Genomic DNA, 15,802 nt, shown 5'->3' on the forward strand with positions numbered 1-15,802 from the left:
GACTTAAATTTTCAGTCAGAAGAGCAGGAATTGGAAGGAGAATGCTATGTTTAAGGGTATTCATTACAAGTTGAAGACTCTGATTCTGAGGAAAGTATTGTTTGATTTCCTTCAAGAAGACCTATCTTTTTCTGAGTATTTAACTTAAAAATGAAAGCAATATTTCAGCAGACACAGAATGAAATTCTTACTTCCCAACAAAAGTATTATGATTTATTACAGTTGGATATGCCACAGAATATGGCTTTCCCTCCTGTTTTATCTGCATTTGAGGATGTGTTTTGACAGTTTGTACCTGTCAGTCTACCTCTTGGTTCTAGAAAATTTGGCAGGTTATATACAAAATACCTCAGACTCGCAAAAACCTTTTTAACCCTAGAGCAGACCCTCCAGTGATTTCCATATCTAAAACTGCTTCTGTTAAACATATTGCTAATGTTCACCCTACTCCCCCTGACATGGAATGGAAAGCTTTTGACAGATTTGGGAAGAAAGTCTTCTGCCACTTTGACATTCAGAATTTTAAACTGTCAGGTTCACATGTTAACATTTTTACTTCTATCTTTTGAGAATGTGAAACAGCTAATTGTTAACCTTTCTTCTTCTGAGGTAAGTAATTCCATGAATGCCTCGATTTTATGTTTCTCATATAATCAACATTCCTTAAAGTCTTCCTACTAGATTGATGACACTGTCTCCAGACCTGCTGCTTCTGGGTCAGTCATGAAATGATTTGCTTGGTTACATTCTGAAAATGTACCAGAAGATATTAAGACTGAGATTTTAAATTCTTCCCTGCACACAGAAGTTATGTTTGCACTTCTGTAGCTGAGGTGTTTTAAAAAGTTTTGATGATGGGAAACTTGATTCAAGGTGTGACACAAATCTTCCAGATTTTCTTATTTAAACCAAATAAAACATTTCCTTGCACTTCAGCTCCATTTTTCAAAAAGTAGTTTAAGCATTAAAGTACCAATAAACAAGATTTTAAAAAGCAATGGCAGGGAGACACCATAAAGAAAGGGAAAGCCCCTCAAAATCAAGCACAGTCCAAAAAATAAGAATGACTATTTTTCTGTTCAGGCTCCCACCACCATTGCAGCCTCTCCCTGTCTGAGTCTACATTTTCCTCAATAGTAGCAGATTGTATAAAAAAATGAGTTTTGAAAGTCATCCAGTAGGGGTACATCTGGAAATGGGGCTCCCTACCTCCTTTTCAAGAGATTCCTCCTTGCCCAGCTAAACAAATATCCCTGCTTCCACAGGTTGTGGAATACAATTTTATTCCAGGACATCCTAGAAAGATTTCTTTCATGTCACACTGGCAAAGACATTTATTCAAGGTATTTTCTGGTGCCAAATAAAGATAAAACTTGGAGACGAATGCTAGATCTCTCCTTTCTCATTTTTTTTAAATCAATGTCCCAAGTTAAAAATGTTATCCCTTCAGACCCTGTTTCCTGTTATCCCCTTAGTAACTTTCATGGTAAAGCTAGACTAAAAGATACATACCATCACATTTCCACTGGCCAATGTTTCAGAAGTTTCTTGAGATTTACAGTATCTAGCTTACACTATTAGTTTCACTGCTCCAGGGTATTCACAAAGTATCTGGCTCCAGAAATTGTTTGTTTCAGACTTAAATGCATTTACATTTTCCATATATGAAAACCTGTATTTTTTTAAAAAAGAAACATCTTTATTAAATTGTCACATATATATCTATCTGGATCATTCTATCTATATATATATATATATATATATATATATATATATATATATATATGAAAACAAGCCATTCTAACAGAATTCTAGTTGCAAACATATACATTATAAACCACGTTTACACAATTGTAGTTGCAAACATTATACATCACTTATAATCTGTCCATCATTATAAAAACAAACATTACATAGCTCATTCAAATCCTGCTTTCTTTTAAACCTCATTTCTCCTCTGCGTGTATTTTTCCCACAATTCCCATTTTTTCCTATGTAATTTGCTCTTACCCTTTTCTAATGATCCCAATTCCAGTTGTTTTATCTCTGTTACTAAATTCGCTACTTCTGGTAAAGTTGGTTTAGACTTTGATTTCCATTTTCTAGTAATTGCCGGTTTGGCACCCACCATAATTAGACTCAGCAAGGCTTTACATTGTCTAGGCAATTCCAATTCTGTATCATACCTCAAAAAAAAAAAAAAAATGTCCGTAGTTACATAAGTTTGCTCACCCAGTATCTCTGACAAAGCAGTCTGCAGGGAATCTTTAAAGTCTGCCAACTCATGACATTCCAAGAAAATATGTTCCCAGTTACCTCTTTTTTCCCCATCACACCTCCAACATTTGCTTTCTACCTGAAGAAAAATTCTTTGGAGTCTACTTGGGATATAAAAATGCCTATGTAAATACTTCCAAGCAAAGATCCTTAATCTTCTAGACTTTGTTGCATATTTGGGAGACATGCATATATCCCCCCATTGTTTGTTAGTGAATTGCTTATCCAATCTCTCTTCCCAATCCTTTCTAACCTCCTCTAATTGATTGTTATAGTCATTATGCAATATTTTGTATGCTGTACTAATTATTCCTTTTTAACGGCAGCTTCTGTTTTAGATTCTACTAAAAACTCTACCAGTGCTGGCCTTTCATTTAGGACCCCTCTATTTCTTTCTCTTTGCATATACTCTAATATCAATCCTTGACAGAGAAGGTAATCTCTAACCTGCAATCCAAATAAATTCTTGGTGTCTTTTCATTCAATTACCTTTCTCTCTCTAGTTATTTGCTGTCAGTACCTTGGTTGCTTTGCCAGTTTTTTCCAGTAAATTCCAACCCCCTCTTGCCTATTGCCTGTATCCCTATTTGCAGTCATCCCTATCGGCAGAATCTCCTTTCTCCATTCCTGTGTTGGCTTGGTTCTTAGAATACTTTCTGCTACTTTATGAATATAATATTCTGTATGATTATTGTTATTCTTCTTAAAGGTCTGCATCCAAAATCCCAGTCTGTCCTTGTTTCTTGAGCCCCTGCCCCCAATTTCAAACACTGCTTTCTGCTTTGAATTATAATTTTCTGCTTGTGCTATGTGTAGGAGCCTTAACTGTGTTGTTCTGAAATTCTGAAATACCCCTTCAAATCGGGTAATCCAGATCCGTCCTGTTTTGTTAGAAGAATCAGCTTATCTCACTTGACTCTTGCCATCTTTCCCTCCCAGATTGAATCCTTCAGCTGTTTATTAATTGCTATCCACAATGTCTCCTCTTGTTGATAAAAATATGCCTGACCTGTGTATAAGACTAAAGGGACTAAAAACATTTTAACTGCTTGTATGTTACTATTGATATCCATATAACGGAGCTTCCTTTTTCTCAGTTTTTGTATTATCGTTTGTATACACTCTTCCCACACAACCTTAGCTGCCACTCCAGAATACATTTTTATCCATACTCCTAAATACTTCAATTTATCATATATGAACAACTGATTTATATCTGCAGACTATTTTTCAAGTTGTCAGGAGTTCTTGACAAAAGTTCAGAAATTCTTTCTCAGTCTGGGGTTTCAAGTAAACTTAACAACAATCCTCTATCATCCATCATCCCAGAATAGTTTTCTTGGGGGTATCTTTTAAACTTTGACCTGGAAAGAACTTGAGATGTGCCAAGAGTTCTCTCTCAATCCAGAATTACCCTTGTCCCTCTCTCCCTTCCATCTTCTCCTCTGTGTGGGAGGCATCTGTGGTTTTTCACAAGCCTAGTACATTTGCACAAATGCATCACCCTTTGATGGGCACAGTCATTTAGTCTTACAAATGAGGTATTCATGATGCCTCTGTTAGGAAAGATAAAGGTACAATTTATAATGTATCTGTTAACGAAAGTAGAGCATTAACTGAATTTAAATCTAGTAATTTAATACAGGGAAAGTCTGCAGATAAAAGAGAAGTCTGTAATTATGGATAAAATTTTCTATTAAGAACAGCTGAGTAAATTGTTGAGTTTACATGCTACATATGAAGTTATAAATTATATTAAGGTCAACAAGATTATGTCTAATGTGAAGGCATGCTTGTACAATTTTCAAATAATAAATTATTTGATTATTTTTATGTTAGCAATCCAGTTATGATTATTAAAGAGTGATGATATTTTATGCATACAGTTAATAAAAAGCAGTTTAATTTTGATTCTTTATGATGACTGTAACACTTTCAATTAGCTACATGTCTATTGTGTCATTGTTTTTATGTAGGCAAGACAGATAGAACTCTGAAAGAAATGATTAGCAAATACCTATATGATATAGAAAAAGTGAAACTTGCTAATGCATTGGCTAAGCATGTACATGAGAATATGCATAATTTTAAATTTGTGGTTCTCCAAGTTATGAAATTATCACCAAGAGGTGGTGATATTGCTACTATTAACAAGTAAAATAGAGTACAAATGGATTGTTCAGTTACATGCTATGAAATATCCAGGCATTAATGCTGTTATTTCTTTAAAACCAGTTTTAAAATTTGGTGCATTAAAACCCTGATCACGTGACATAATTTACATAAATTATAAATGTTTTAAAAAGTGTACTCTACTTGTGATTTGTATATGTTGACTGATGAAGTGCCTTAGTGCGTGAAAGTACTTACCATTTTGGATTATTAAAGTTTATATCTTCAGCCTATGGTCAAGTGACTGAGTTTTTCCGGGTACTCATTTGTCTCACTAACCAATGTTTTTTGTAAATTTGTATAGGATAAGGGAAGTCAAAAAGAATATACATCATAGTATAATGATTATAGCAGAAATACATTTAGTTTAAATGGAGGAAGAGATTAAGGGGAAAAAAGGAGTTAAGAGAGTAGTATGGAAGTAAACAAAGCTCAGTTATATGACAAAGAGAGGATTTTGAAAGAAGTAGTTTGATTTTATTATGTCAAAATGTCAGCAGCAGCAGATAATAGTTCTACAGGCATTTCAGAGCTAGTAATAGGAAAACAAAAATGATTGAAAGGTAGCAGCATTGAGAATGAGGGTCTGAACAGGACCAGGATAGACCCTCACAAATGGGAATCACACCCAGGGGTCTTCCAGGAATTGTGGTGTGACTCACCTTTGACCCAGGCAACAGTGTTTTTTCCTTCTTTTCGACTGAGCAAAGGCAATTACCAAAAGCTGCCTCACAAAACGGATTTATTCACACACAACACTGTTTGATATGCCTTAACCTGAAAACATTTAAGTTGACTACCTTGGTGATGGAATCTTGGCACCTTTTAGGTACCTTTTTGATGGTTTATAACAGCTACTAAGGGGGGCTGAATAGTCTGCTACAAGGAAATCATATATGTGCAAGTCAAAACAATTTTCTAGGTGGTACCAGTCCAAGAACCATTACCCTTTTAAGGCCCAGTACCTCTGTTTTTTGATTATTTGTGTCCTCTGGCTTTTCTTCATCTTCTTTCAGGATTCATATGTCAGCCATTTCTCTTGTCTACTGTTGGATTCTCTACATTCCTTAAAGTTGAGCAGTTTTTGAAAGGGGTTTTAAATATCTGTCCACCTGAACAGATGGTTCTTTCTTGGGATGTTAAATTTGTGCTTGAAAAGCTTACTCTTTCCCATTTGAACCAGCTAATTAGGCAGATTTGAGCTTCTGCTAGAAGAATATCTCAAGTTATAAGAGCTTGTAGTGAGTCAGTCCTACCTCATTTTCCACATGGACAGTGTTTCTTTGAGAAAAAAATCCTTCTTTTATTCTTAAGATGTTTTCATGGTTTACCTTGAGCCAATCTGTTAATCTCCCTGGCTTTTTTCCAGAACCTACAAGCGGAGGAGAAGTAATTCTTCATACACTGGATGTCCACAGACAGCTCAGATACTACCTGGACAAAACTTAATCCTTCAGGAAAGCTGGGTAGTGGTTTGTCTCCTATGAAAGTAAGAAAAGGACAAGCACTACCAAAGCAGACAAATTCCAGATGCTAGTTATTTCTTAGTGTTACTGTCACCATAACAAGCCATTTCCATGCAAAGTTAGGGCCCATTCTACTAGTGGTTTGGCTTCTTGTGTGGCTTTCTGGAAAGAAATATTCTAGTGACAGCAGCTTGGTTCTCTGTACATATTCTACAAGGCATTACAAACTGGATTTCTTTTCCTGGTTCACAACAGGCTGTACTAGGACCATTCTCCAGGGGCTTCTGGATTCATAAATCTTTCCTCCTCACTATGATTTTTAAGTTGTGGCAAACTACCCTAATAGTTTAGTCTACTGCATCAGTGATCTAATGTTGAAAATAGTACAGTTGTGTAAATAAACTTATAAAAAACTGGTATCCAATAAACAACAGACCAGGAAAAAGAATTTTTAATGAAGCACTTTTCGTTTGACAATCTAGTCAAACTTCATCAGATAATAGAGTGTCAAACGAAAAGCGCTTCATTAAAAATCCTTTTACCTGGTCTGTCATTCATTGGATACCAGTTTTTTATTTGTTTCAGTAGTTTCCTTTTGTTTTCCGTTGCTTGTGTAAATAAACTTACCATAGCATTAGATGTTATAATAGATCACTATTACAGTAACTGTCTCCATCAACCTTGTTTGTTTTTTGATGTCTTGCCAGGGTGTGGATGTATATACCCTTGTGTATATAGTTGTATACGTTTATGTTGATTGTTTCCTAGCATTTTTCCTAGGATCACTTCTTGGGGGCGAGAAAGCTCTGAATATTTTAGCAGTCTAACTGAATTTTATGTGAAGCTTAACTTGAGCTTCTGGCAGTTAGGGCACATGGAAGATGCCCTTAAGCTTTGAAAAGCTGGTTGGTTGGTTATATCCTTGGCAGAATGTAATCCTAATTACTTACACTAAGTCAACAGTGATCTATTAGAACATCTATGTTGCAATAAGTTTACTTAAATAACTGTACTTGTTTTTGTGTAGCTTTTTAAGGAGTTCTTTTACTGTTCTGGTGGTGCTTGCTTTAGAATAGAATGGTGAGGATGATGTTTTAAGAAGAGGGTGAGGAATGGTTTTGAATTTTGTGTGGTGGATATGACAAGGGTATTGCTGTTAAATGACACTCTGGGGATAGATGGAGTACAAATGTGATTTTTAAATTCCTGTAGGCAGGAAAAACCCATGGTGAATAATGGTTTGCTAGATTTCTTACCATCTGAATATGCTCTATTTTTAACATGCTCCAGAATTGTTTAGGTTGTGATATTACATTTAACTCTTTGAGGTGTAATGATTTTACTTATTTAATGTTTGTTTTGTAGTTTTTCCATGGGTAAGGAATTCATCATGGTTGTGGTTGTATATCTTTTTCCATAGTTTGCAGGCTTTATTTCTGGTTTTAGGGAGGGATTTCAGTTTTGATGTAATCCAGAGGCATGCTCCTTAAGTTTTTTTCTTATATTGTGGGAAAATGCTTGTCCAGGATGACTTTAATGAGATAAACATATTTAAAGGATAATATGGTTTGCTGCATTGGTAGAAAGGGGGTCAGGCTGGGTCGTTTAATTCTTCTCTTACAAGGTCTTTGTTTGATTCTTGGAAGAATATTACAGTATTATCACTGGAAGAACTTTGGAGGATTTAAATGACAGAGTGGCGTAGATAGCGAGGTGATCACTAAAGACCATTGGGGAGGCATTTTATTTCACTAACTGTATGAGGTATTTTAGTTATGAATAAGTCCAAGAGACTGCTGTTATTGTTACATGGGGTGGGTCTATGTTAGTTAATCGAGTAAGGTTATTCTGAATGAGAGAATAGCTAACTTGTGACTTCTTTGATCCCAGAAGGTCGTTGCTAGAGTGTCCCATTATAACTACGTGATCTAATACTTTAGAATGTTTGTAATAAGCAGTTGTTTCAAACAGGTTAGGACAGCAAGAGAGAATGTAAATGGTAGCTGGAGGTATTTGGTAGTGGTGATGGTGACCATTGTTCAGTTAGGTGAGTGTTTATGTTATTATTTGCATAGGATGTGGCTACTGTTTTGAGGTTCTTCCATACTGAAAGCAGAGCACCTCAGCTGTATTTTAATTGGGCCTGTCTTTGAGCCAGGTTTCAGTTGTACCTAAAATATCTGATTAGTTTTCAGTGATTCAAGTTTCTAGGCACTCTGTTTTATTTCTTATGTTGCATGCATTCAGGTAGGAGGTTTTATATTGTTTGCTGTTTTGTGTGAGGTTAGTTAACTGTTATTCTTAGATGATGTGTTAGTATTAGTGAATTGGCATATTTAAGAAAGTGGGAAAATTAGTGTTCTATTAGTTGGGTAGTTGTAATTTTAATTGAATCTTAAGTAATAGGAATGGAGAGTACAAGTGAAGATGTAAGATCTGATGAAAGACCAAGGTGGAGTTTTATAAGCACCTGTAATGAAAAATTTTAATATAGACAGGAAAAGCTGTAATGTATTTTTCCTGGTCAATTTAAGATGTTTTATTCTAATATAATATGCTTTGTTAAAGGACAAAATGCCATTTGTGAATGTGAATTATTGATTTAGTTCATAAATAAGTACTAGGCTAGCCGCCCTTGCTGGCAGTTATAAGCCTAGCCAATTTCCCTTTTGGTGCTTGAATTAACCTATCTCATTTGGTGTTAGATTGGCCTTACCCTTTCCATGATTGATAATTATATTTGTTATGTGGATGGGGAGTCTATCCTAGAGCTGCAGTATCCTCTCTAAGTTATACCTATTCATCCAAACTGTTCTGTTGATGTTGCAGAAGACGTTTAGATCCATAGACCGAGTATTTCTGATGACATTTGACTTGCTGATGTGGAGTAAATGCATCACTATTAGGTCGGAGGATGCTTTGCATGCCAGGCACAGATCACCTTTTAGCAATCTGTAGAATACCATGTATAGTGACAAGGCTTTGAGTTGGTTCATGTAGGACATATTGTTTAGGCCATAATTCCTTTTAGTAAGGTATCTCTCTGGGCGTTCTAATTGTTGTATGTGTCTGGGCATATATATGCCAAAGGGGGTATTATACTCAAAGTTTGGTCTAATGAGGGGTGAGTAAAGGGGACAATGCCATCCCTAGATCTAGACACCATCCCTCTATTTATATAAATTGTGTAATATAGAAGGACTTTCTTATGAGAGTGGACATATGTTTGTTAAAAGTTAGCTCACTGTCCAAGTTCTCAAATCCCAAACAACTGGATCAACTCATAGCGATGTATCATTAATGTGGTAGTTCCCTGGAGTAGTTGACTTCCCAGAGGATATGAAAATGTATGTTTTGGCATTTAGTTTCAGTCAATGTTTTTTTTTAGCAGTTATTTGGGACAAACTTTGCAGAATGGCCAAGTCATTACAAGATTCAGTGACTTCTGCTAACTTTCAGTCACCTGCAAACTTAATCAGCCCGAGCCCTTTGGTATTGGCTTTTACTTCAGAGAAGTAGATGTCAAGCAGAAGAGGTCCCAGCATAGAACCCTGGGTATTCAACTGGTGACTGGTCTCTTTGTAAAAGTAACTTCACCTGTTTGGACTTCCTGCATCCTATGTGTAAGCCATTTGGCTATCCAGAGTGTGGCATTGGGGTTTATTCACAGTTTATTTAGCTTTTCTACTATGTCTGACTGGGGAGTTGTTTTAAAAGTTTTGGCCAAGTCGATATACAGTGTGTATACTGTTATACCACCATTCATTGCTTTTGTGACCTTTTCAAAAAAGTCCATCAGACTGAGGAATCATGACCCTAGGCATGGTTTCTTTGCACTATATTTCAGCTAAGACGGTGCTCATTAATTTTGTTAAAGATGGGTTAGAAATGGTTTTGACATTGTGGTTAACTTGATAAGTAAGGTAATGTTTGGACCTTTGTAGTCATGTGTGGCTGAAGTTTGGGGACCATTAAATAATGGCAGAAATCTGTTATTACAAATTTATTGTAATTGAAATCTCTTACTACATCTTTTTGTACTTGTTTTGGAGCATCGAAAAACACGATGTTGAACATAAACCTTGAATGCAGCTCTTATTAGTGTTATTTTTCTACAATCATTATTCATTCTGATTTATTTAATGCTTGTGGAACTGCTTATTTACTAGAATCACAAGGTGTTTGCTATGCATTTAGCCTTGAGATTTATAAGGACAACTTGGCAGTCTTGTACATATTTTGCTACGCATTATTTTGTGACTTCCAGTCTAGATTATTTACACGTTACTTTCATTTATCTGCCTGACTTTGGGCGACATTATTTAAGCTTTGCGGCCAAATTAATTTCTTCACTTTTTTGCATTTTCTGATTATTTGGTCCTCTTCTCTCATATTCTGCTGGACTGTTGTATGCCTATCTTTACTCTCCTTCCTTGCCTTGATTTATTGCTTTGCCCTTCTAGATGTTGTCTTCTTAGGATGCAAACTAACAGTCGTGTCCTCCACATGAGAGTAACATTTCTCACCCCAACCCCTTCCACTCAAGGACATTTGGTTAGAGATATCATATCCATCTGTGCCTGAGTTTCCCATACATTCCGTACCCCTCATCTTGCTGTCCAGTCTCTGATAATTTCTGCTGTTCTGTCTCATAATTAATCTTTCTTATACATCCTTTCTCTTCTGCTGCTTCCCCTGGATGCTTCAGCTGTACAATAACTTATCTCATATCACCTACTCTCCCCACTCCAATCTTGCATTCATTGTATGTTGATTGCATTGAATTGTGTATGCAAAAGAGAGTAAAATCCCTGGTCAGCCTCAGTAAGAAGCTGAGATCCCTTATAAGATCCTCCAAAGCTAGCTACGAAAACAAAATCGCCACTAATTCTAAGGACAACCACAAAGCATTCTATAGCTATGTCAAGAATCTCGATGGCAACACCCAGATCTGCTCTGAGGTACAGCACAACGGCACAAAAATTACAGAACCAACTGATATTGCCAACATCCTGGCAGATAGGTTCAGTGCTAACTTTACCCCCCCTCACCCCTAAAAGGCCCATATCTATACAGGAAGAATGCAAAGTCCCTGTAATCACAACTATGCAGGTAAAAGCTGCACTCTCTAAAGCCAAAAACACAGCATCCGTGGGACCGGACAACATCCCAGGCTGCGTTTTAACATGAATTTCAGAACAAACTGGCTCCCCACTTAAGCACCATGTTCAATAATAGCCTCATGTCAGGCTTTGTGCCCACTGAATGGCACACAACAACAGTTATCCCACTCCACAAAGGGGGAGCCACCACAGATTCCGGGAACTATTGACCTATTAGCCTGACGAGCTTGGTCTGCAAGGCCATGGAACGTATCATCATGGAACTCATAAACAAAGACATTAGTAACCTCCAAACTCTGGATCCCACCCAGTTCGGGTTTGTGAAAGGCAGATCATGCATCCTGAACCTGATCGACTTCTTTGAGGCAGTCACCAAAGCTGTAGATGAGGGTAAGGTGGTTCATACAGCCTATCTTGACCGTGCCAAGGCTTTCAACACCATCCCCCATTCTGGAATTATATCTAAACTCACTAAACTAGGTATAAATCCCTACGTCACAAGATGGGTTGCCAACTGGCGCACTGACAGAACCCACACTGTAAAAGTTGCAGACTCCAAATCTGATCTCAAAGCAGTGACAAGTGGAGTACCACAGGGTTCTGTCCTGGGACCTCTCCTGTTTGGTATCTACTTCTCTGAAGTACAAGCTAACTCAGAAGGCCTCTGGCTAATGAAGTTCGCATATGACTGCAAACTAGGAGCCATAGTCAAGTCCCCAAATGATGTGGACATCCTACAGAAGGGTCTCGCTGAGACAGATGCCTGGTGTCAGAGCCATGGCCTCAAGCTCAATGCCAAAGAGTGCAGTGTCATCCCCTTTGGTAAAAACTCTGTACCCATGAACTACCACATAGACAGCAATCTACTTAACACTGAATGTTTGATAAGAGACCTTGGGACCCAGGTGGACAGTAGTGTCTCCTTTGATAGTCACATCACCACAGTAGTCAGGATGTCCTTCTACGTGGCACACCTCATCATAATAGGGTTCTCATCCAGGAAAAAAAGAGGTCATTGTTCCCCTATACTCGACACTCATTAGACCCATTATAGAGTACAACGCCCCTTTTGGAATGTACCTCACAAGACATCTGCAGCAGCTGGAAAGGCCACAGAAGTACCTCACAAAGAGGATTACTGGCCTCAAACAAATGCCCTACACTGACCGTCTCAAAAAACTCCAGCTTTACTACGTAGCATATCGCCTACTCCGAGGTGATCTCTGCCTAACATATAAAGCTATGTCAAACCCAGAACTGTTGGACATGCTACACCTAAAGAAATCCCAATCCCTCTGAACTACACGCTCTAGGGACCTAAACCTTGTCACAACAATAAATAGGACATGCTGGAGGGATAGATTCCTGTCCCAGAGACTTCCCATACTCTGGAACAGGCTATCCATCTACGTCAAGCAAAGTTCTTCATTAGCACTCTTCAAGAAAAATCTTGATGAGTGGCTGGGAAGTAGGAAATACACCCCGGGGATCACTTCTGTGTCTCTGATCGACAGTGGCACAGGAAAATAACTTTATTGGATGGCGTAAGCCAGGGAACCTTGTTGGCTAGGCTTATGTAGGCCCTTGGGCCGATAACCTAGTACCTACCTATGAACCTATGTTTATTTTTTACTGCTCTTTTACTACACAGTACATAGCCAGACAGTAGTAGTTGTAAGTACTGAGATCTCTTGGAAATTTGCCAAGTCACTAACCTGTATGCTTATTTGTGCTTCATTCTGTTTCCATATTTTTGTACAAAAGCTTTATCCAGGGTAGCGCTGTTTAAGACTCTGTATGATAGTATAGAAATTTATCAGAAAAGCTTAGCCTCCATATTGTTAATTTTGACTTGATCCTTAAAAGCAAACACTGTAAAAAAATGTAACTATTTATATTTCCTAATTACAACATTCTACTTATTTATTGACATGATATGCCTGTATTGTAATAGTGGATTACAGTAACAAACTTGCCAGATTGTTAGTGGTAGGTGTTCTGTAAGCCTTCATTTAGATTTAATTTGCAGTATGAGGTTTGCTACATTTTCTACAGAGCTATAAGTGAGAAATTAATTCAGCAAGAAAGGCTTCAGCAGTGATTAGGTAAGCTGATATGTCCAAATTATATTATCTTATGCATAAAAGGGCATAAGATCATACTTGCAGATGTGGCTTGTCTGACTATTTCCACTTAATTTTCTATTCTTCAGTTCATATGCATTTCTGTTCCTTCTTCATGGACTGACTCTACACCTAAGGACTGGTGAGAGCCTGGCCCTCTTACCACAAGTTCTGAATGCTTAAATATCCTAATAATGCCAGCCTCTGCTTAGCTACTACTCTTTGTACTGTCTACTTTGCTGATCCTAGACATATTCCTTAGATTTTTTCATGTATCCCTGTGTGGGAACACACCCAGCCATCTACTGGAAACTGCAAGCCATTCTGCGATCAGCATGCCATTACAGTAAATGCAATCAAGCAGGAGACAGCCAGTGTATGTACTCTACATATCTTCCCACTGTTGTTCCATCAAAGCTTTACAGGAAGCGAATGTATCCCACTTCATATAGACTTGGAAAATGTAAACAGAATATTTTTTCAGACATCTAACAACTGTGTGTGATGGTGATACCTGTCCCTGTCAAGACCAGCTGTTGACAAACATCTGCTGAGGTCACCTTTGACAACATATGGGCTGAGTCTGAAACATATTAAAATTAAATGCATAAACAACAAAGTCCTAAGGTTGGAAACCTGGGAAATGTGGTGTTTAGGCCAACCCACATATACTCGCTAAAAGACTGTGGCCTTTAAGTCATTTTAAATTTTCGCCACAGCCAAGTAGAGCGATCAGGCAGCACCAGCATTTGACTGCGATTGAGGTGCCTTTGATCTGTTGATCAGGCAGCCAAGAGCAGGTGCTTCACAAGGGGACTCACTGTGGCCCATGAGTGAATGGGAACACACTGACTGTCTTGAAATGGGAGAGTGAGCTGGTTATTGGTTGTGTTTAGTATCCAAAAAGTAAGACTAGTAAGTAGTATGAATAATGAATTAGCCTCATTATGAATTTGCATATTGATTAAAGGTAATTGAATGCTTTCACTGTAATCCTGAAATTAATTGAACAAAAATATTCATGCTTTGATAATTTGGGCTTTCTGTTTCTAGGTATAGTCACACAGCAGAGTAGCGCCTTTTGGTAATGAAACTATGCTCACCTAAACCTGTCTAATTTGTGGATGTGAATTTGCATATCTGAAATCCAAATGTTTAAAGTAGAACACTTATTTTGGTTTCTTATGTCTGTGTAGGGTTGCCACCTTTTAACAAGGCCAAAGTGGGACATGGGGGTGTGGCCAATATGACACTGGCCACACACCCACTACGGCATCACCAGAGGTGTTAGAGATTCAGTATAACAGTTATGGGTACAACATTGTGACATTACAGCATACTGAAAACTCAAACCACTACATTAACTTCTGAGCATGCATCCACAAAAAAAAAGGAAAATGTCCATAAACATTTAACTTTTAAGAATACTTCTTGCAAGAGCAGCTAAAATAAACTACAATGTACCGCAGACTCCATGGACACCTTTTACCTCAAAACATAGCAATTAATAGTAATTTACCCAGCACAGTGATGCAATAAACAGGCCAAAGCAAAATCAGCACCCCCATATTCACACATTACAAGCAAAGCAGGACATTTTAACCTTATTAAAGGCAGCATAAAAAATAAAATGCACACATTTACAACTATAAATGAAAACAATCTTGAAACAGCTTCAGTAAGTTGGCAACATGTACCTACTAGAATAATAAATGCACTACGTTAACTATTAATATTCCCCCTCAAAAGGTAGACCTGTACCACATGCACATTGACTTGCAAAAACAGGAAAAATTACCTAAACAGTATATCCTAACTTCCTGAAAACAGCATTAATTGCACACATTTCCACACAAAAAAGGGCAAACTATGCTCAAACATATTTTATCTGCAAACAGAAAGTACCCTGAAAAAGCTATGGCAATAGAAATACATCACACTACATTTATATTTGACTGTCTCCCACCAGAAATAAACAAAACTTCTATACACACAGTTCAGCCTTTAAAAAGTAACGCTTCCCAATCATACCCCCAACAATAATCACAATTACATATACATACACAAAGATGTTATATCTTTAAAATCTACTAGTTGAAAATCTCAAAATAACCACTGCTCAGATTTAAATACTGCATACTGCACCCCCATCTACCTCTAAACATTAAAAACATAAATAAAGCACAATATTCCCATTTAAAACTACTACTTGAAAGTCTCAAAATAACCACTGTACAAATTTAAATACTGTACTGCACCCCCACTCACCTCTAAACATTAAAAACTTAAAGCACGATATTCCCATTTTAAATAACTAAAGCCACAAAATACTATGTACTTACCACTATCACAGTCTTTGCTGGACTAGCTGGCTTCATTCCTGCTGGAATGGCTAGCTGGATGACTGGCTTTCTGTCTGCTGAGTGGCTGGGCTGGCTAACAGGCCCCCTTGCTGGCTGGCTAGCAGGCTCCCTTGCTGGCTTCTTGGCTGGCTGTCTAGCAGGCTCCCTTGCTGGCTTGTTGGCTGGCTGTCTAGCTGGCTCCCTTGCTGGCTTCTTGGCTGGCTGGCTAGCAGGCTCCATTGCTGGCTTCTTGGCTGGCTGGCTAGCAGGCTCCCTTGCTGGCTTCTTGGCTGGCTGGC

The 15,802-nt window shown here is 37.7% G+C and overlaps 1 protein-coding gene across 3 annotated transcripts in view; it reads left to right on the forward strand.

Annotated features, from left to right (window-relative positions):
• The window catches only part of METAP1D (methionyl aminopeptidase type 1D, mitochondrial), a 1,999,572-nt gene that overhangs the window by 360,967 nt on the left and 1,622,803 nt on the right, over nucleotides 1-15,802 (forward strand). The window lies entirely within an intron of this gene.

The sequence above is a fragment of the Protopterus annectens genome, chromosome 6.part1 (genome assembly GCF_019279795.1).
Source record: "Protopterus annectens isolate FY-2018-M chromosome 6.part1, PAN1.0, whole genome shotgun sequence".
NCBI lineage: Eukaryota > Metazoa > Chordata > Ceratodontiformes > Protopteridae > Protopterus > Protopterus annectens.